The sequence below is a fragment of the Aulonocara stuartgranti genome (genome assembly GCF_965226115.1).
Source record: "Aulonocara stuartgranti genome assembly, chromosome: 12".
In the NCBI taxonomy this organism is placed as follows: domain Eukaryota; kingdom Metazoa; phylum Chordata; class Actinopteri; order Cichliformes; family Cichlidae; genus Aulonocara; species Aulonocara stuartgranti.
In genome coordinates this window covers 29171736-29195377 of record NC_138948.1, presented here as the reverse complement: position 1 = coordinate 29195377, position 23642 = coordinate 29171736, and positions in this window count along the sequence as shown.

Genomic DNA, 23642 nt, shown 5'->3' with positions numbered 1-23642 from the left:
TCATTATGTGTATAACTTGAAAATCTTAGCTCAAACAGCTGCAAATCCTGTTTTCCCAGCACGGGGACCTTGAGTTCTATAAGATAAAGCCATAAACATGTGTATCCGAGTCTTCTATCAAAAGTTACAGCTATTTATATGAAGTTGTACAAAAACGCTTTCTTTCGCCAAGACAGTGCGTTTCTCACTGTTACATGCATTTGAATGGGGAACTCGACCGAAACAAAGTATAGGTTTTCATTATGTGTATAACTTGGAAATCTTAGCTCAAACAGCTGCAAATCCTGTTTTCCCAGCACAGGGACCTTGAGTTCTATAAGATAAAGCCATAAACATGTGTATCCGAGTCTTCTATCAAAAGTTACAGCTATTTATATGAAGTTGTACAAAAACGCTTTCTTTCGCCAAGACAGTGCGTTTCTCACTGTTACATGCATTTGAATGGGGAACTCGACCGAAACAAAGTATAGGTTTTCATTATGTGTATAACTTGAAAATCTTAGCTCAAACAGCTGCAAATCCTGTTTTCCCAGCACGGGGACCTTGAGTTCTATAAGATAAAGCCATAAACATGTGTATCCGAGTCTTCTATCAAAAGTTACAGCTATTTATATGAAGTTGTACAAAAACGCTTTCTTTCGCCAAGACAGTGCGTTTCTCACTGTTACATGCATTTGAATGGGGAACTCGACCGAAACAAAGTATAGGTTTTCATTATGTGTATAACTTGGAAATCTTAGCTCAAACAGCTGCAAATCCTGTTTTCCCAGCACGGGGACCTTGAGTTCTATAAGATAAAGCCATAAACATGTGTATCCGAGTCTTCTATCAAAAGTTACAGCTATTTATATGAAGTTGTACAAAAACGCTTTCTTTCGCCAAGACAGTGCGTTTCTCACTGTTGCATGCATTTGAATGGGGAACTCGACCGAAACAAAGTATAGGTTTTCATTATGTGAATAACTTGAAAATCTTAGCTCAAACAGCTGCAAAACCTGTTTTCCCAGCACGGGGACCTTGAGTTCTATAAGATAAAGCCATAAACATGTGTATACGAGTCTTCTATCAAAAGTTAGAGCTAATTATATGAAGTTGTACAAAAACGCTTTCTTTCGCCAAGACAGTGCGTTTCTCACAATTGCATGCATTTGAATGGGGAACTCGACCGAAACAAAGTATAGGTTTTCATTATGTGAATAACTTGAAAATCTTAGCTCAAACAGCTGCAAAACCTGTTTTCCCAGCACGGGGACCTTGAGTTCTATAAGATAAAGCCATAAACATGTGTATCCGAGTCTTCTATCAAAAGTTACAGCTATTTATATGAAGTTGTACAAAAACGCTTTCTTTCGCCAAGACAGTGCGTTTCTCACTGTTACATGCATTTGAATGGGGAACTCGACCGAAACAAAGTATAGGTTTTCATTATGTGTATAACTTGAAAATCTTAGCTCAAACAGCTGCAAATCCTGTTTTCCCAGCACGGGGACCTTGAGTTCTATAAGATAAAGCCATAAACATGTGTATCCGAGTCTTCTATCAAAAGTTACAGCTATTTATATGAAGTTGTACAAAAACGCTTTCTTTCGCCAAGACAGTGCGTTTCTCACTGTTACATGCATTTGAATGGGGAACTCGACCGAAACAAAGTATAGGTTTTCATTATGTGTATAACTTGGAAATCTTAGCTCAAACAGCTGCAAATCCTGTTTTCCCAGCACGGGGACCTTGAGTTCTATAAGATAAAGCCATAAACATGTGTATCCGAGTCTTCTATCAAAAGTTACAGCTATTTATATGAAGTTGTACAAAAACGCTTTCTTTCGCCAAGACAGTGCGTTTCTCACTGTTGCATGCATTTGAATGGGGAACTCGACCGAAACAAAGTATAGGTTTTCATTATGTGAATAACTTGAAAATCTTAGCTCAAACAGCTGCAAAACCTGTTTTCCCAGCACGGGGACCTTGAGTTCTATAAGATAAAGCCATAAACATGTGTATACGAGTCTTCTATCAAAAGTTAGAGCTAATTATATGAAGTTGTACAAAAACGCTTTCTTTCGCCAAGACAGTGCGTTTCTCACAATTGCATGCATTTGAATGGGGAACTCGACCGAAACAAAGTATAGGTTTTCATTATGTGAATAACTTGAAAATCTTAGCTCAAACAGCTGCAAAACCTGTTTTCCCAGCACGGGGACCTTGAGTTCTATAAGATAAAGCCATAAACATGTGTATACGAGTCTTCTATCAAAAGTTAGAGCTATTTATATGAAGTTGTACAAAAACGCTTTCTTTCGCCAAGACAGTGCGTTTCTCACTGTTACATGCATTTGAATGGGGAACTCGACCGAAACAAAGTATAGGTTTTCATTATGTGTATAACTTGGAAATCTTAGCTCAAACGGCTGCAAATCCTGTTTTCCCAGCACGGGGACCTTGAGTTCTATAAGATAAAGCCATAAACATGTGTATCCGAGTCTTCTATCAAAAGTTACAGCTATTTATATGAAGTTGTACAAAAACGCTTTCTTTCGCCAAGACAGTGCGTTTCTCACTGTTACATGCATTTGAATGGGGAACTCGACCGAAACAAAGTATAGGTTTTCATTATGTGTATAACTTGAAAATCTTAGCTCAAACAGCTGCAAATCCTGTTTTCCCAGCACGGGGACCTTGAGTTCTATAAGATAAAAGCCATAAACATGTGTATCCGAGTCTTCTATCAAAAGTTACAGCTATTTATATGAAGTTGTACAAAAACGCTTTCTTTCGCCAAGACAGTGCGTTTCTCACTGTTACATGCATTTGAATGGGGAACTCGACCGAAACAAAGTATAGGTTTTCATTATGTGTATAACTTTGAAATCTTAGCTCAAACGGCTGCAAATCCTGTTTTCCCAGCACGGGGACCTTGAGTTCTATAAGATAAAGCCATAAACATGTGTATCCGAGTCTTCTATCAAAAGTTACAGCTATTTATATGAAGTTGTACAAAAACGCTTTCTTTCGCCAAGACAGTGCGTTTCTCACTGTTACATGCATTTGAATGGGGAACTCGACCGAAACAAAGTATAGGTTTTCATTATGTGTATAACTTGGACATCTTAGCTCAAACGGCTGCAAATCCTGTTTTCCCAGCACAGGGACCTTGAGTTCTATAAGATAAAGCCATAAACATGTGTATCCGAGTCTTCTATCAAAAGTTACAGCTATTTATATGAAGTTGTACAAAAACGCTTTCTTTCGCCAAGACAGTGCGTTTCTCACTGTTACATGCATTTGAATGGGGAACTCGACCGAAACAAAGTATAGGTTTTCATTATGTGTATAACTTGAAAATCTTAGCTCAAACAGCTGCAAAACCTGTTTTCCCAGCACGGGGACCTTGAGTTCTATAAGATAAAGCCATAAACATGTGTATACGAGTCTTCTATCAAAAGTTACAGCTAATTATATGAAGTTGTACAAAAACGCTTTCTTTCGCCAAGACAGTGCGTTTCTCACTGTTACATGCATTTGAATGGGGAACTCGACCGAAACAAAGTATAGGTTTTCATTATGTGTATAACTTGGACATCTTAGCTCAAACGGCTGCAAATCCTGTTTTCCCAGCACAGGGACCTTGAGTTCTATAAGATAAAGCCATAAACATGTGTATCCGAGTCTTCTATCAAAAGTTACAGCTATTTATATGAAGTTGTACAAAAACGCTTTCTTTCGCCAAGACAGTGCGTTTCTCACTATTACATGCATTTGAATGGGGAACTCGACCGAAACAAAGTATAGGTTTTCATTATGTGTATAACTTGAAAATCTTAGCTCAAACAGCTGCAAATCCTGTTTTCCCAGCACAGGGACATTGAGTTCTATAAGATAAAGCCATAAACATGTGTATCCGAGTCTTCTATCAAAAGTTACAGCTATTTATATGAAGTTGTACAAAAACGCTTTCTTTCGCCAAGACAGTGCGTTTCTCACTGTTACATGCATTTGAATGGGGAACTCGACCGAAACAAAGTATAGGTTTTCATTATGAGTATAACTTGAAAATCTTAGCTCAAACAGCTGCAAATCCTGTTTTCCCAGCACAGGGACCTTGAGTTCTATAAGATAAAGCCATAAACATGTGTATCCGAGTCTTCTATCAAAAGTTACAGCTATTTATATGAAGTTGTACAAAAACGCTTTCTTTCGCCAAGACAGTGCGTTTCTCACTGTTACATGCATTTGAATGGGGAACTCGACCGAAACAAAGTATAGGTTTTCATTATGTGTATAACTTGAAAATCTTAGCTCAAACAGCTGCAAATCCTGTTTTCCCAGCACAGGGACCTTGAGTTCTATAAGATAAAGCCATAAACATGTGTATCCGAGTCTTCTATCAAAAGTTACAGCTATTTATATGAAGTTGTACAAAAACGCTTTCTTTCGCCAAGACAGTGCGTTTCTCACTGTTACATGCATTTGAATGGGGAACTCGACCGAAACAAAGTATAGGTTTTCATTATGTGTATAACTTGAAAATCTTAGCTCAAACAGCTGCAAATCCTGTTTTCCCAGCACGGGGACCTTGAGTTCTATAAGATAAAGCCATAAACATGTGTATCCGAGTCTTCTATCAAAAGTTACAGCTATTTATATGAAGTTGTACAAAAACGCTTTCTTTCGCCAAGACAGTGCGTTTCTCACTGTTACATGCATTTGAATGGGGAACTCGACCGAAACAAAGTATAGGTTTTCATTATGTGTATAACTTGGAAATCTTAGCTCAAACAGCTGCAAATCCTGTTTTCCCAGCACGGGGACCTTGAGTTCTATAAGATAAAGCCATAAACATGTGTATCCGAGTCTTCTATCAAAAGTTACAGCTATTTATATGAAGTTGTACAAAAACGCTTTCTTTCGCCAAGACAGTGCGTTTCTCACTGTTGCATGCATTTGAATGGGGAACTCGACCGAAACAAAGTATAGGTTTTCATTATGTGTATAACTTGAAAATCTTAGCTCAAACAGCTGCAAATCCTGTTTTCCCAGCACAGGGACCTTGAGTTCTATAAGATAAAGCCATAAACATGTGTATCCAAGTCTTCTATCAAAAGTTACAGCTATTTATATGAAGTTGTACAAAAACGCTTTCTTTCGCCAAGACAGTGCGTTTCTCACTGTTGCATGCATTTGAATGGGGAACTCGACCGAAACAAAGTATAGGTTTTCATTATGTGAATAACTTGAAAATCTTAGCTCAAACAGCTGCAAAACCTGTTTTCCCAGCACGGGGACCTTGAGTTCTATAAGATAAAGCCATAAACATGTGTATACGAGTCTTCTATCAAAAGTTAGAGCTAATTATATGAAGTTGTACAAAAACGCTTTCTTTCGCCAAGACAGTGCGTTTCTCACAATTGCATGCATTTGAATGGGGAACTCGACCGAAACAAAGTATAGGTTTTCATTATGTGAATAACTTGAAAATCTTAGCTCAAACAGCTGCAAAACCTGTTTTCCCAGCACGGGGACCTTGAGTTCTATAAGATAAAGCCATAAACATGTGTATACGAGTCTTCTATCAAAAGTTAGAGCTATTTATATGAAGTTGTACAAAAACGCTTTCTTTCGCCAAGACAGTGCGTTTCTCACTGTTACATGCATTTGAATGGGGAACTCGACCGAAACAAAGTATAGGTTTTCATTATGTGTATAACTTGGAAATCTTAGCTCAAACGGCTGCAAATCCTGTTTTCCCAGCACGGGGACCTTGAGTTCTATAAGATAAAGCCATAAACATGTGTATCCGAGTCTTCTATCAAAAGTTACAGCTATTTATATGAAGTTGTACAAAAACGCTTTCTTTCGCCAAGACAGTGCGTTTCTCACTGTTACATGCATTTGAATGGGGAACTCGACCGAAACAAAGTATAGGTTTTCATTATGTGTATAACTTGAAAATCTTAGCTCAAACAGCTGCAAATCCTGTTTTCCCAGCACGGGGACCTTGAGTTCTATAAGATAAAAGCCATAAACATGTGTATCCGAGTCTTCTATCAAAAGTTACAGCTATTTATATGAAGTTGTACAAAAACGCTTTCTTTCGCCAAGACAGTGCGTTTCTCACTGTTACATGCATTTGAATGGGGAACTCGACCGAAACAAAGTATAGGTTTTCATTATGTGTATAACTTTGAAATCTTAGCTCAAACGGCTGCAAATCCTGTTTTCCCAGCACGGGGACCTTGAGTTCTATAAGATAAAGCCATAAACATGTGTATCCGAGTCTTCTATCAAAAGTTACAGCTATTTATATGAAGTTGTACAAAAACGCTTTCTTTCGCCAAGACAGTGCGTTTCTCACTGTTACATGCATTTGAATGGGGAACTCGACCGAAACAAAGTATAGGTTTTCATTATGTGTATAACTTGAAAATCTTAGCTCAAACAGCTGCAAATCCTGTTTTCCCAGCACGGGGACCTTGAGTTCTATAAGATAAAGCCATAAACATGTGTATCCGAGTCTTCTATCAAAAGTTACAGCTATTTATATGAAGTTGTACAAAAACGCTTTCTTTCGCCAAGACAGTGCGTTTCTCACTGTTACATGCATTTGAATGGGGAACTCGACCGAAACAAAGTATAGGTTTTCATTATGTGTATAACTTGAAAATCTTAGCTCAAACAACTGCAAATCCTGTTTTCCCAGCACGGGGACCTTGAGTTCTATAAGATAAAGCCATAAACATGTGTATCCGAGTCTTCTATCAAAAGTTACAGCTATTTATATGAAGTTGTACAAAAACGCTTTCTTTCGCCAAGACAGTGCGTTTCTCACTGTTACATGCATTTGAATGGGGAACTCGACCGAAACAAAGTATAGGTTTTCATTATGTGTATAACTTGGAAATCTTAGCTCAAACGGCTGCAAATCCTGTTTTCCCAGCACGGGGACCTTGAGTTATATAAGATAAAGCCATAAACATGTGTATCTGAGTCTTCTATCAAAAGTTACAGCTATTTATATGAAGTTGTACAAAAACGCTTTCTTTCGCCAAGACAGTGCGTTTCTCACTGTTACATGCATTTGAATGGGGAACTCGACCGAAACAAAGTATAGGTTTTCATTATGTGTATAACTTGAAAATCTTAGCTCAAACAGCTGCAAATCCTGTTTTCCCAGCACGGGGACCTTGAGTTCTATAAGATAAAGCCATAAACATGTGTATCCGAGTCTTCTATCAAAAGTTACAGCTATTTATATGAAGTTGTACAAAAACGCTTTCTTTCGCCAAGACAGTGCGTTTCTCACTGTTACATGCATTTGAATGGGGAACTCGACCGAAACAAAGTATAGGTTTTCATTATGTGTATAACTTGGAAATCTTAGCTCAAACAGCTGCAAATCCTGTTTTCCCAGCACGGGGACCTTGAGTTCTATAAGATAAAGCCATAAAGATGTGTATCCGAGTCTTCTATCAAAAGTTACAGCTATTTATATGAAGTTGTACAAAAACGCTTTCTTTCGCCAAGACAGTGCGTTTCTCACTGTTACATGCATTTGAATGGGGAACTCGACCGAAACAAAGTATAGGTTTTCATTATGTGTATAACTTGAAAATCTTAGCTCAAACAGCTGCAAATCCTGTTTTCCCAGCACAGGGACCTTGAGTTATATAAGATAAAGCCATAAACGTGTATCCGAGTCTTCTATCAAAAGTTACAGCTATTTATATGAAGTTGTACAAAAACGCTTTCTTTCGCCAAGACAGTGCGTTTCTCACTGTTACATGCATTTGAATGGGGAACTCGACCGAAACAAAGTATAGGTTTTCATTATGTGTATAACTTGAAAATCTTAGCTCAAACAGCTGCAAATCCTGTTTTCCCAGCACGGGGACCTTGAGTTATATAAGATAAAGCCATAAACATGTGTATCCGAGTCTTCTATCAAAAGTTACAGCTATTTATATGAAGTTGTACAAAAACGCTTTCTTTCGCCAAGACAGTGCGTTTCTCACTGTTACATGCATTTGAATGGGGAACTCGACCGAAACAAAGTATAGGTTTTCATTATGTGTATAACTTGAAAATCTTAGCTCAAACAGCTGCAAATCCTGTTTTCCCAGCACAGGGACCTTGAGTTCTATAAGATAAAGCCATAAACATGTGTATCCGAGTCTTCTATCAAAAGTTACAGCTATTTATATGAAGTTGTACAAAAACGCTTTCTTTCGCCAAGACAGTGCGTTTCTCACTGTTACATGCATTTGAATGGGGAACTCGACCGAAACAAAGTATAGGTTTTCATTATGTGTATAACTTGAAAATCTTAGCTCAAACAGCTGCTAATCCTGTTTTCCCAGCACAGGGACCTTGAGTTCTATAAGATAAAGCCATAAACATGTGTATCCGAGTCTTCTATCAAAAGTTACAGCTATTTATATGAAGTTGTACAAAAACGCTTTCTTTCGCCAAGACAGTGCGTTTCTCACTGTTACATGCATTTGAATGGGGAACTCGACCGAAACAAAGTATAGGTTTTCATTATGTGTATAACTTGAAAATCTTAGCTCAAACAGCTGCAAATCCTGTTTTCCCAGCACAGGGACCTTGAGTTCTATAAGATAAAGCCATAAAGATGTGTATCCGAGTCTTCTATCAAAAGTTACAGCTATTTATATGAAGTTGTACAAAAACGCTTTCTTTCGCCAAGACAGTGCGTTTCTCACTGTTACATGCATTTGAATGGGGAACTCGACCGAAACAAAGTATAGGTTTTCATTATGTGTATAACTTGAAAATCTTAGCTCAAACAGCTGCAAATCCTGTTTTCCCAGCACAGGGACCTTGAGTTCTATAAGATAAAGCCATAAAGATGTGTATCCGAGTCTTCTATCAAAAGTTACAGCTATTTATATGAAGTTGTACAAAAACGCTTTCTTTCGCCAAGACTGCGTTTCTCACTGTTACATGCATTTGAATGGGGAACTCGACCGAAACAAAGTATAGGTTTTCATTATGTGTATAACTTGAAAATCTTAGCTCAAACAGCTGCAAATCCTGTTTTCCCAGCACAGGGACCTTGAGTTCTATAAGATAAAGCCATAAACATGTGTATCCGAGTCTTCTATCAAAAGTTACAGCTATTTATATGAAGTTGTACAAAAACGCTTTCTTTCGCCAAGACAGTGCGTTTCTCACTGTTACATGCATTTGAATGGGGAACTCGACCGAAACAAAGTATAGGTTTTCATTATGTGTATAACTTGAAAATCTTAGCTCAAACAGCTGAAAATCCTGTTTTCCCAGCACGGGGACCTTGAGTTCTATAAGATAAAGCCATAAACATGTGTATCCGAGTCTTCTATCAAAAGTTACAGCTATTTATATGAAGTTGTACAAAAACGCTTTCTTTCGCCAAGACAGTGCGTTTCTCACTGTTACATGCATTTGAATGGGGAACTCGACCGAAACAAAGTATAGGTTTTCATTATGTGTATAACTTGGAAATCTTAGCTCAAACGGCTGCAAATCCTGTTTTCCCAGCACGGGGACCTTGAGTTCTGTAAGATAAAGCCATAAACATGTGTATCCGAGTCTTCTATCAAAAGTTACAGCTATTTATATGAAGTTGTACAAAAACGCTTTCTTTCGCCAAGACAGTGCGTTTCTCACTGTTACATGCATTTGAATGGGGAACTCGACCGAAACAAAGTATAGGTTTTCATTATGTGTATAACTTGAAAATCTTAGCTCAAACAGCTGCTAATCCTGTTTTCCCAGCACAGGGACCTTGAGTTCTATAAGATAAAGCCATAAACATGTGTATCCGAGTCTTCTATCAAAAGTTACAGCTATTTATATGAAGTTGTACAAAAACGCTTTCTTTCGCCAAGACAGTGCGTTTCTCACTGTTACATGCATTTGAATGGGGAACTCGACCGAAACAAAGTATAGGTTTTCATTATGTGTATAACTTGAAAATCTTAGCTCAAACAGCTGCAAATCCTGTTTTCCCAGCACAGGGACCTTGAGTTCTATAAGATAAAGCCATAAACATGTGTATCCGAGTCTTCTATCAAAAGTTACAGCTATTTATATGAAGTTGTACAAAAACGCTTTCTTTCGCCAAGACAGTGCGTTTCTCACTGTTACATGCATTTGAATGGGGAACTCGACCGAAACAAAGTATAGGTTTTCATTATGTGTATAACTTGAAAATCTTAGCTCAAACAGCTGCAAATCCTGTTTTCCCAGCACAGGGACCTTGAGTTATATAAGATAAAGCCATAAACGTGTATCCGAGTCTTCTATCAAAAGTTACAGCTATTTATATGAAGTTGTACAAAAACGCTTTCTTTCGCCAAGACAGTGCGTTTCTCACTGTTACATGCATTTGAATGGGGAACTCGACCGAAACAAAGTATAGGTTTTCATTATGTGTATAACTTGAAAATCTTAGCTCAAACAGCTGCAAATCCTGTTTTCCCAGCACGGGGACCTTGAGTTATATAAGATAAAGCCATAAACATGTGTATCCGAGTCTTCTATCAAAAGTTACAGCTATTTATATGAAGTTGTACAAAAACGCTTTCTTTCGCCAAGACAGTGCGTTTCTCACTGTTACATGCATTTGAATGGGGAACTCGACCGAAACAAAGTATAGGTTTTCATTATGTGTATAACTTGAAAATCTTAGCTCAAACAGCTGCAAATCCTGTTTTCCCAGCACAGGGACCTTGAGTTCTATAAGATAAAGCCATAAACATGTGTATCCGAGTCTTCTATCAAAAGTTACAGCTATTTATATGAAGTTGTACAAAAACGCTTTCTTTCGCCAAGACAGTGCGTTTCTCACTGTTACATGCATTTGAATGGGGAACTCGACCGAAACAAAGTATAGGTTTTCATTATGTGTATAACTTGAAAATCTTAGCTCAAACAGCTGCAAATCCTGTTTTCCCAGCACGGGGACCTTGAGTTCTATAAGATAAAGCCATAAACATGTGTATCCGAGTCTTCTATCAAAAGTTACAGCTATTTATATGAAGTTGTACAAAAACGCTTTCTTTCGCCAAGACAGTGCGTTTCTCACTGTTACATGCATTTGAATGGGGAACTCGACCGAAACAAAGTATAGGTTTTCATTATGTGTATAACTTGGAAATCTTAGCTCAAACGGCTGCAAATCCTGTTTTCCCAGCACGGGGACCTTGAGTTCTATAAGATAAAGCCATAAACATGTGTATCCGAGTCTTCTATCAAAAGTTACAGCTATTTATATGAAGTTGTACAAAAACGCTTTCTTTCGCCAAGACAGTGCGTTTCTCACTGTTACATGCATTTGAATGGGGAACTCGACCGAAACAAAGTATAGGTTTTCATTATGTGTATAACTTGAAAATCTTAGCTCAAACAGCTGCAAATCCTGTTTTCCCAGCACGGGGACCTTGAGTTCTATAAGATAAAGCCATAAAGATGTGTATCCGAGTCTTCTATCAAAAGTTACAGCTATTTATATGAAGTTGTACAAAAACGCTTTCTTTCGCCAAGACAGTGCGTTTCTCACTGTTACATGCATTTGAATGGGGAACTCGACCGAAACAAAGTATAGGTTTTCATTATGTGTATAACTTGAAAATCTTAGCTCAAACAGCTGCAAATCCTGTTTTCCCAGCACAGGGACCTTGAGTTATATAAGATAAAGCCATAAACGTGTATCCGAGTCTTCTATCAAAAGTTACAGCTATTTATATGAAGTTGTACAAAAACGCTTTCTTTCGCCAAGACAGTGCGTTTCTCACTGTTACATGCATTTGAATGGGGAACTCGACCGAAACAAAGTATAGGTTTTCATTATGTGTATAACTTGAAAATCTTAGCTCAAACAGCTGCAAATCCTGTTTTCCCAGCACGGGGACCTTGAGTTATATAAGATAAAGCCATAAACATGTGTATCCGAGTCTTCTATCAAAAGTTACAGCTATTTATATGAAGTTGTACAAAAACGCTTTCTTTCGCCAAGACAGTGCGTTTCTCACTGTTACATGCATTTGAATGGGGAACTCGACCGAAACAAAGTATAGGTTTTCATTATGTGTATAACTTGAAAATCTTAGCTCAAACAGCTGCAAATCCTGTTTTCCCAGCACAGGGACCTTGAGTTCTATAAGATAAAGCCATAAACATGTGTATCCGAGTCTTCTATCAAAAGTTACAGCTATTTATATGAAGTTGTACAAAAACGCTTTCTTTCGCCAAGACAGTGCGTTTCTCACTGTTACATGCATTTGAATGGGGAACTCGACCGAAACAAAGTATAGGTTTTCATTATGTGTATAACTTGAAAATCTTAGCTCAAACAGCTGCAAATCCTGTTTTCCCAGCACAGGGACCTTGAGTTCTATAAGATAAAGCCATAAACATGTGTATCCGAGTCTTCTATCAAAAGTTACAGCTATTTATATGAAGTTGTACAAAAACGCTTTCTTTCGCCAAGACAGTGCGTTTCTCACTGTTACATGCATTTGAATGGGGAACTCGACCGAAACAAAGTATAGGTTTTCATTATGTGTATAACTTGAAAATCTTAGCTCAAACAGCTGCTAATCCTGTTTTCCCAGCACAGGGACCTTGAGTTCTATAAGATAAAGCCATAAACATGTGTATCCGAGTCTTCTATCAAAAGTTACAGCTATTTATATGAAGTTGTACAAAAACGCTTTCTTTCGCCAAGACAGTGCGTTTCTCACTGTTACATGCATTTGAATGGGGAACTCGACCGAAACAAAGTATAGGTTTTCATTATGTGTATAACTTGAAAATCTTAGCTCAAACAGCTGCAAATCCTGTTTTCCCAGCACAGGGACCTTGAGTTCTATAAGATAAAGCCATAAAGATGTGTATCCGAGTCTTCTATCAAAAGTTACAGCTATTTATATGAAGTTGTACAAAAACGCTTTCTTTCGCCAAGACTGCGTTTCTCACTGTTACATGCATTTGAATGGGGAACTCGACCGAAACAAAGTATAGGTTTTCATTATGTGTATAACTTGAAAATCTTAGCTCAAACAGCTGCAAATCCTGTTTTCCCAGCACAGGGACCTTGAGTTCTATAAGATAAAGCCATAAACATGTGTATCCGAGTCTTCTATCAAAAGTTACAGCTATTTATATGAAGTTGTACAAAAACGCTTTCTTTCGCCAAGACAGTGCGTTTCTCACTGTTACATGCATTTGAATGGGGAACTCGACCGAAACAAAGTATAGGTTTTCATTATGTGTATAACTTGAAAATCTTAGCTCAAACAGCTGCAAATCCTGTTTTCCCAGCACAGGGACCTTGAGTTCTATAAGATAAAGCCATAAAGATGTGTATCCGAGTCTTCTATCAAAAGTTACAGCTATTTATATGAAGTTGTACAAAAACGCTTTCTTTCGCCAAGACAGTGCGTTTCTCACTGTTACATGCATTTGAATGGGGAACTCGACCGAAACAAAGTATAGGTTTTCATTATGTGTATAACTTGAAAATCTTAGCTCAAACAGCTGCAAATCCTGTTTTCCCAGCACAGGGACCTTGAGTTATATAAGATAAAGCCATAAACGTGTATCCGAGTCTTCTATCAAAAGTTACAGCTATTTATATGAAGTTGTACAAAAACGCTTTCTTTCGCCAAGACAGTGCGTTTCTCACTGTTACATGCATTTGAATGGGGAACTCGACCGAAACAAAGTATAGGTTTTCATTATGTGTATAACTTGAAAATCTTAGCTCAAACAGCTGCAAATCCTGTTTTCCCAGCACGGGGACCTTGAGTTATATAAGATAAAGCCATAAACATGTGTATCCGAGTCTTCTATCAAAAGTTACAGCTATTTATATGAAGTTGTACAAAAACGCTTTCTTTCGCCAAGACAGTGCGTTTCTCACTGTTACATGCATTTGAATGGGGAACTCGACCGAAACAAAGTATAGGTTTTCATTATGTGTATAACTTGAAAATCTTAGCTCAAACAGCTGCAAATCCTGTTTTCCCAGCACAGGGACCTTGAGTTCTATAAGATAAAGCCATAAACATGTGTATCCGAGTCTTCTATCAAAAGTTACAGCTATTTATATGAAGTTGTACAAAAACGCTTTCTTTCGCCAAGACAGTGCGTTTCTCACTGTTACATGCATTTGAATGGGGAACTCGACCGAAACAAAGTATAGGTTTTCATTATGTGTATAACTTGAAAATCTTAGCTCAAACAGCTGCAAATCCTGTTTTCCCAGCACAGGGACCTTGAGTTCTATAAGATAAAGCCATAAACATGTGTATCCGAGTCTTCTATCAAAAGTTACAGCTATTTATATGAAGTTGTACAAAAACGCTTTCTTTCGCCAAGACAGTGCGTTTCTCACTGTTACATGCATTTGAATGGGGAACTCGACCGAAACAAAGTATAGGTTTTCATTATGTGTATAACTTGAAAATCTTAGCTCAAACAGCTGCTAATCCTGTTTTCCCAGCACAGGGACCTTGAGTTCTATAAGATAAAGCCATAAACATGTGTATCCGAGTCTTCTATCAAAAGTTACAGCTATTTATATGAAGTTGTACAAAAACGCTTTCTTTCGCCAAGACAGTGCGTTTCTCACTGTTACATGCATTTGAATGGGGAACTCGACCGAAACAAAGTATAGGTTTTCATTATGTGTATAACTTGAAAATCTTAGCTCAAACAGCTGCAAATCCTGTTTTCCCAGCACAGGGACCTTGAGTTCTATAAGATAAAGCCATAAAGATGTGTATCCGAGTCTTCTATCAAAAGTTACAGCTATTTATATGAAGTTGTACAAAAACGCTTTCTTTCGCCAAGACAGTGCGTTTCTCACTGTTACATGCATTTGAATGGGGAACTCGACCGAAACAAAGTATAGGTTTTCATTATGTGTATAACTTGAAAATCTTAGCTCAAACAGCTGCAAATCCTGTTTTCCCAGCACAGGGACCTTGAGTTCTATAAGATAAAGCCATAAAGATGTGTATCCGAGTCTTCTATCAAAAGTTACAGCTATTTATATGAAGTTGTACAAAAACGCTTTCTTTCGCCAAGACTGCGTTTCTCACTGTTACATGCATTTGAATGGGGAACTCGACCGAAACAAAGTATAGGTTTTCATTATGTGTATAACTTGAAAATCTTAGCTCAAACAGCTGCAAATCCTGTTTTCCCAGCACAGGGACCTTGAGTTCTATAAGATAAAGCCATAAACATGTGTATCCGAGTCTTCTATCAAAAGTTACAGCTATTTATATGAAGTTGTACAAAAACGCTTTCTTTCGCCAAGACAGTGCGTTTCTCACTGTTACATGCATTTGAATGGGGAACTCGACCGAAACAAAGTATAGGTTTTCATTATGTGTATAACTTGAAAATCTTAGCTCAAACAGCTGAAAATCCTGTTTTCCCAGCACGGGGACCTTGAGTTCTATAAGATAAAGCCATAAACATGTGTATCCGAGTCTTCTATCAAAAGTTACAGCTATTTATATGAAGTTGTACAAAAACGCTTTCTTTCGCCAAGACAGTGCGTTTCTCACTGTTACATGCATTTGAATGGGGAACTCGACCGAAACAAAGTATAGGTTTTCATTATGTGTATAACTTGGAAATCTTAGCTCAAACGGCTGCAAATCCTGTTTTCCCAGCACGGGGACCTTGAGTTCTATAAGATAAAGCCATAAACATGTGTATCCGAGTCTTCTATCAAAAGTTACAGCTATTTATATGAAGTTGTACAAAAACGCTTTCTTTCGCCAAGACAGTGCGTTTCTCACTGTTACATGCATTTGAATGGGGAACTCGACCGAAACAAAGTATAGGTTTTCATTATGTGTATAACTTGAAAATCTTAGCTCAAACAGCTGCTAATCCTGTTTTCCCAGCACAGGGACCTTGAGTTCTATAAGATAAAGCCATAAACATGTGTATCCGAGTCTTCTATCAAAAGTTACAGCTATTTATATGAAGTTGTACAAAAACGCTTTCTTTCGCCAAGACAGTGCGTTTCTCACTGTTACATGCATTTGAATGGGGAACTCGACCGAAACAAAGTATAGGTTTTCATTATGTGTATAACTTGAAAATCTTAGCTCAAACAGCTGCAAATCCTGTTTTCCCAGCACAGGGACCTTGAGTTATATAAGATAAAGCCATAAAGATGTGTATCCGAGTCTTCTATCAAAAGTTACAGCTATTTATATGAAGTTGTACAAAAACGCTTTCTTTCGCCAAGACAGTGCGTTTCTCACTGTTACATGCATTTGAATGGGGAACTCGACCGAAACAAAGTATAGGTTTTCATTATGTGTATAACTTGAAAATCTTAGCTCAAACAGCTGCAAATCCTGTTTTCCCAGCACAGGGACCTTGAGTTCTATAAGATAAAGCCATAAAGATGTGTATCCGAGTCTTCTATCAAAAGTTACAGCTATTTATATGAAGTTGTACAAAAACGCTTTCTTTCGCCAAGACAGTGCGTTTCTCACTGTTACATGCATTTGAATGGGGAACTCGACCGAAACAAAGTATAGGTTTTCATTATGTGTATAACTTGAAAATCTTAGCTCAAATAGCTGCAAATCCTGTTTTCCCAGCACAGGGACCTTGAGTTCTATAAGATAAAGCCATAAACATGTGTATCCGAGTCTTCTATCAAAAGTTACAGCTATTTATATGAAGTTGTACAAAAACGCTTTCTTTCGCCAAGACAGTGCGTTTCTCACTGTTACATGCATTTGAATGGGGAACTCGACCGAAACAAAGTATAGGTTTTCATTATGTGTATAACTTGAAAATCTTAGCTCAAACAGCTGCTAATCCTGTTTTCCCAGCACAGGGACCTTGAGTTCTATAAGATAAAGCCATAAAGATGTGTATCCGAGTCTTCTATCAAAAGTTACAGCGATTTATATGAAGTTGTACAAAAACGCTTTCTTTCGCCAAGACAGTGCGTTTCTCACTGTTACATGCATTTGAATGGGGAACTCGACCGAAACAAAGTATAGGTTTTCATTATGTGTATAACTTGAAAATCTTAGCTCAAACAGCTGCAAATCCTGTTTTCCCAGCACAGGGACCTTGAGTTCTATAAGATAAAGCCATAAAGATGTGTATCCGAGTCTTCTATCAAAAGTTACAGCTATTTATATGAAGTTGTACAAAAACGCTTTCTTTCGCCAAGACAGTGCGTTTCTCACTGTTACATGCATTTGAATGGGGAACTCGACCGAAACAAAGTATAGGTTTTCATTATGTGTATAACTTGAAAATCTTAGCTCAAACAGCTGCAAATCCTGTTTTCCCAGCACAGGGACCTTGAGTTCTATAAGATAAAGCCATAAACATGTGTATCCGAGTCTTCTATCAAAAGTTACAGCTATTTATATGAAGTTGTACAAAAACGCTTTCTTTCGCCAAGACAGTGCGTTTCTCACTGTTACATGCATTTGAATGGGGAACTCGACCGAAACAAAGTATAGGTTTTCATTATGTGTATAACTTGAAAATCTTAGCTCAAACAGCTGCTAATCCTGTTTTCCCAGCACAGGGACCTTGAGTTCTATAAGATAAAGCCATAAACATGTGTATCCGAGTCTTCTATCAAAAGTTACAGCTATTTATATGAAGTTGTACAAAAACGCTTTCTTTCGCCAAGACAGTGCGTTTCTCACTGTTACATGCATTTGAATGGGGAACTCGACCGAAACAAAGTATAGGTTTTCATTATGTGTATAACTTGAAAATCTTAGCTCAAACAGCTGCAAATCCTGTTTTCCCAGCACAGGGACCTTGAGTTCTATAAGATAAAGCCATAAACATGTGTATCCGAGTCTTCTATCAAAAGTTACAGCTATTTATATGAAGTTGTACAAAAACGCTTTCTTTCGCCAAGACAGTGCGTTTCTCACTGTTACATGCATTTGAATGGGGAACTCGACCGAAACAAAGTATAGGTTTTCATTATGTGTATAACTTGAAAATCTTAGCTCAAACAGCTGCAAATCCTGTTTTCCCAGCACAGGGACCTTGAGTTATATAAGATAAAGCCATAAAGATGTGTATCCGAGTCTTCTATCAAAAGTTACAGCTATTTATATGAAGTTGTACAAAAACGCTTTCTTTCGCCAAGACAGTGCGTTTCTCACTGTTACATGCATTTGAATGGGGAACTCGACCGAAACAAAGTATAGGTTTTCATTATGTGTATAACTTGAAAATCTTAGCTCAAACAGCTGCTAATCCTGTTTTCCCAGCACAGGGACCTTGAGTTCTATAAGATAAAGCCATAAAGATGTGTATCCGAGTCTTCTATCAAAAGTTACAGCTATTTATATGAAGTTGTACAAAAACGCTTTCTTTCGCCAAGACTGCGTTTCTCACTGTTACATGCATTTGAATGGGGAACTCGACCGAAACAAAGTATAGGTTTTCATTATGTGTATAACTTGAAAATCTTAGCTCAAACAGCTGCAAATCCTGTTTTCCCAGCACAGGGACCTTGAGTTCTATAAGATAAAGCCATAAACATGTGTATCCGAGTCTTCTATCAAAAGTTACAGCTATTTATATGAAGTTGTACAAAAACGCTTTCTTTCGCCAAGACAGTGCGTTTCTCACTGTTACATGCATTTGAATGGGGAACTCGACCGAAACAAAGTATAGGTTTTCATTATGTGTATAACTTGAAAATCTTAGCTCAAACAGCTGCTAATCCTGTTTTCCCAGCACAGGGACCTTGAGTTCTATAAGATAAAGCCATAAACATGTGTATCCGAGTCTTCTATCAAAAGTTACAGCTATTTATATGAAGTTGTACAAAAACGCTTTCTTTCGCCAAGACAGTGCGTTTCTCACTGTTACATGCATTTGAATAGGGAACTCGACCGAAACAAAGTATAGGTTTTCATTATGTGTATAACTTGAAAATCTTAGCTCAAACAGCTGCAAAACCTGTTTTCCCAGCACAGGGACCTTGAGTTCTATAAGATAAAGCCATAAACATGTTTGTCTGAGTCTTATATCAAAAGTTACAGCTATTTATATGAAGTTGTACAAAAACGCTTTCTTTCGCCAAGACAGTGCGTTTCTCACTGTTGCATGCATTTGAATGGGGAACTCGACCGAAACAAAGTATAGGTTTTCATTATGTGAATAACTCGAAAATCTTAGCTCAAACAGCTGCAAATCCTGTTTTCCCAGCACAGGGACTTTGAGTTCTATAAGATAAACGTTTGTCTGAGTCTTCTATCAAAAGTTACAGCTATTTATATGAAGTTGTTCAAAAACGCTTTATTTCGCCAAGACAATGCGCTTCTCACTGTTACCTGCATTTGAATGGGGAACTCGACCGAAACAAAGTATAGGTTTTCATTATGTGTATAACTTGAAAATCTTAGCTCAAACAGCTGCAAATCCTGTTTTCCCAGCACGGGGACCTTGAGTTCTATAAGATAAAGCCATAAACATGTGTATCCGAGTCTTCTATCAAAAGTTACAGCTATTTATATGAAGTTGTACAAAAACGCTTTCTTTCGCCAAGACAGTGCGTTTCTCACTGTTACATGCATTTGAATGGGGAACTCGACCGAAACAAAGTATAGGTTTTCATTATGTGTATAACTTGAAAATCTTAGCTCAAACAGCTGCTAATCCTGTTTTCCCAGCACAGGGACCTTGAGTTCTATAAGATAAAGCCATAAACATGTGTATCCGAGTCTTCTATCAAAAGTTACAGCTATTTATATGAAGTTGTACAAAAACGCTTTCTTTCGCCAAGACAGTGCGTTTCTCACTGTTACATGCATTTGAATGGGGAACTCGACCGAAACAAAGTATAGGTTTTCATTATGTGTATAACTTGAAAATCTTAGCTCAAACAGCTGCAAATCCTGTTTTCCCAGCACAGGGACCTTGAGTTATATAAGATAAAGCCATAAAGATGTGTATCCGAGTCTTCTATCAAAAGTTACAGCTATTTATATGAAGTTGTACAAAAACGCTTTCTTTCGCCAAGACAGTGCGTTTCTCACTGTTACATGCATTTGAATGGGGAACTCGACCGAAACAAAGTATAGGTTTTCATTATGTGTATAACTTGAAAATCTTAGCTCAAACAGCTGCAAATCCTGTTTTCCCAGCACAGGGACCTTGAGTTCTATAAGATAAAGCCATAAAGATGTGTATCCGAGTCTTCTATCAAAAGTTACAGCGATTTATATGAAGTTGTACAAAAACGCTTTCTTTCGCCAAGACAGTGCGTTTCTCACTGTTACATGCATTTGAATGGGGAACTCGACCGAAACAAAGTATAGGTTTTCATTATGTGTATAACTTGAAAATCTTAGCTCAAACAGCTGCTAATCCTGTTTTCCCAGCACAGGGACCTTGAGTTCTATAAGATAAAGCCATAAACATGTGTATCCGAGTCTTCTATCAAAAGTTACAGCTATTTATATGAAGTTGTACAAAAACGCTTTCTTTCGCCAAGACAGTGCGTTTCTCACTGTTACATGCATTTGAATGGGGAACTCGACCGAAACAAAGTATAGGTTTTCATTATGTGTATAACTTGAAAATCTTAGCTCAAACAGCTGCAAATCCTGTTTTCCCAGCACAGGGACCTTGAGTTATATAAGATAAAGCCATAAAGATGTGTATCCGAGTCTTCTATCAAAAGTTACAGCTATTTATATGAAGTTGTACAAAAACGCTTTCTTTCGCCAAGACAGTGCGTTTCTCACTGTTACATGCATTTGAATGGGGAACTCGACCGAAACAAAGTATAGGTTTTCATTATGTGTATAACTTGAAAATCTTAGCTCAAACAGCTGCAAAACCTGTTTTCCCAGCACAGGGACCTTGAGTTCTATAAGATAAAGCCATAAAGATGTGTATCCGAGTCTTCTATCAAAAGTTACAGCTATTTATATGAAGTTGTACAAAAACGCTTTCTTTCGCCAAGACAGTGCGTTTCTCACTGTTACATGCATTTGAATGGGGAACTCGACCGAAACAAAGTATAGGTTTTCATTATGTGTATAACTTGAAAATCTTAGCTCAAACAGCTGCAAATCCTGTTTTCCCAGCACAGGGACCTTGAGTTCTATAAGATAAAGCCATAAACATGTGTATCCGAGTCTTCTATCAAAAGTTACAGCTATTTATATGAAGTTGTACAAAAACGCTTTCTTTCGCCAAGACAGTGCGTTTCTCACTGTTACATGCATTTGAATGGGGAACTCGACCGAAACAAAGTATAGGTTTTCATTATGTGTATAACTTGAAAATCTTAGCTCAAACAGCTGCTAATCCTGTTTTCCCAGCACAGGGACCTTGAGTTCTATAAGATAAAGCCATAAAGATGTGTATCCGAGTCTTCTATCAAAAGTTACAGCGATTTATATGAAGTTGTACAAAAACGCTTTCTTTCGCCAAGACAGTGCGTTTCTCACTGTTACATGCATTTGAATGGGGAACTCGACCGAAACAAAGTATAGGTTTTCATTATGTGTATAACTTGAAAATCTTAGCTCAAACAGCTGCAAATCCTGTTTTCCCAGCACAGGGACCTTGAGTTCTATAAGATAAAGCCATAAAGATGTGTATCCGAGTCTTCTATCAAAAGTTACAGCTATTTATATGAAGTTGTACAAAAACGCTTTCTTTCGCCAAGACAGTGCGTTTCTCACTGTTACATGCATTTGAATGGGGAACTCGACCGAAACAAAGTATAGGTTTTCATTATGTGTATAACTTGAAAATCTTAGCTCAAACAGCTGCAAATCCTGTTTTCCCAGCACAGGGACCTTGAGTTCTATAAGATAAAGCCATAAACATGTGTATCCGAGTCTTCTATCAAAAGTTACAGCTATTTATATGAAGTTGTACAAAAACGCTTTCTTTCGCCAAGACAGTGCGTTTCTCACTGTTACATGCATTTGAATGGGGAACTCGACCGAAACAAAGTATAGGTTTTCATTATGTGTATAACTTGAAAATCTTAGCTCAAACAGCTGCTAATCCTGTTTTCCCAGCACAGGGACCTTGAGTTCTATAAGATAAAGCCATAAACATGTGTATCCGAGTCTTCTATCAAAAGTTACAGCTATTTATATGAAGTTGTACAAAAACGCTTTCTTTCGCCAAGACAGTGCGTTTCTCACTGTTACATGCATTTGAATGGGGAACTCGACCGAAACAAAGTATAGGTTTTCATTATGTGTATAACTTGAAAATCTTAGCTCAAACAGCTGCAAATCCTGTTTTCCCAGCACAGGGACCTTGAGTTCTATAAGATAAAGCCATAAACATGTGTATCCGAGTCTTCTATCAAAAGTTACAGCTATTTATATGAAGTTGTACAAAAACGCTTTCTTTCGCCAAGACAGTGCGTTTCTCACTGTTACATGCATTTGAATGGGGAACTCGACCGAAACAAAGTATAGGTTTTCATTATGTGTATAACTTGAAAATCTTAGCTCAAACAGCTGCAAATCCTGTTTTCCCAGCACAGGGACCTTGAGTTATATAAGATAAAGCCATAAAGATGTGTATCCGAGTCTTCTATCAAAAGTTACAGCTATTTATATGAAGTTGTACAAAAACGCTTTCTTTCGCCAAGACAGTGCGTTTCTCACTGTTACATGCATTTGAATGGGGAACTCGACCGAAACAAAGTATAGGTTTTCATTATGTGTATAACTTGAAAATCTTAGCTCAAACAGCTGCTAATCCTGTTTTCCCAGCACAGGGACCTTGAGTTCTATAAGATAAAGCCATAAACATGTGTATCCGAGTCTTCTATCAAAAGTTACAGCTATTTATATGAAGTTGTACAAAAACGCTTTCTTTCGCCAAGACAGTGCGTTTCTCACTGTTACATGCATTTGAATAGGGAACTCGACCGAAACAAAGTATAGGTTTTCATTATGTGTATAACTTGAAAATCTTAGCTCAAACAGCTGCAAAACCTGTTTTCCCAGCACAGGGACCTTGAGTTCTATAAGATAAAGCCATAAACATGTTTGTCTGAGTCTTATATCAAAAGTTACAGCTATTTATATGAAGTTGTACAAAAACGCTTTCTTTCGCCAAGACAGTGCGTTTCTCACTGTTGCATGCATTTGAATGGGGAACTCGACCGAAACAAAGTATAGGTTTTCATTATGTGAATAACTCGAAAATCTTAGCTCAAACAGCTGCAAATCCTGTTTTCCCAGCACAGGGACTTTGAGTTCTATAAGATAAACGTTTGTCTGAGTCTTCTATCAAAAGTTACAGCTATTTATATGAAGTTGTTCAAAAACGCTTTATTTCGCCAAGACAATGCGCTTCTCACTGTTACCTGCATTTGAATGGGGAACTCGACCGAAACAAAGTATAGGTTTTCATTATGTGTATAACTTGAAAATCTTAGCTCAAACAGCTGCAAATCCTGTTTTCCCAGCACGGGGACCTTGAGTTCTATAAGATAAAGCCATAAACATGTGTATCCGAGTCTTCTATCAAAAGTTACAGCTATTTATATGAAGTTGTACAAAAACGCTTTCTTTCGCCAAGACAGTGCGTTTCTCACTGTTACATGCATTTGAATGGGGAAC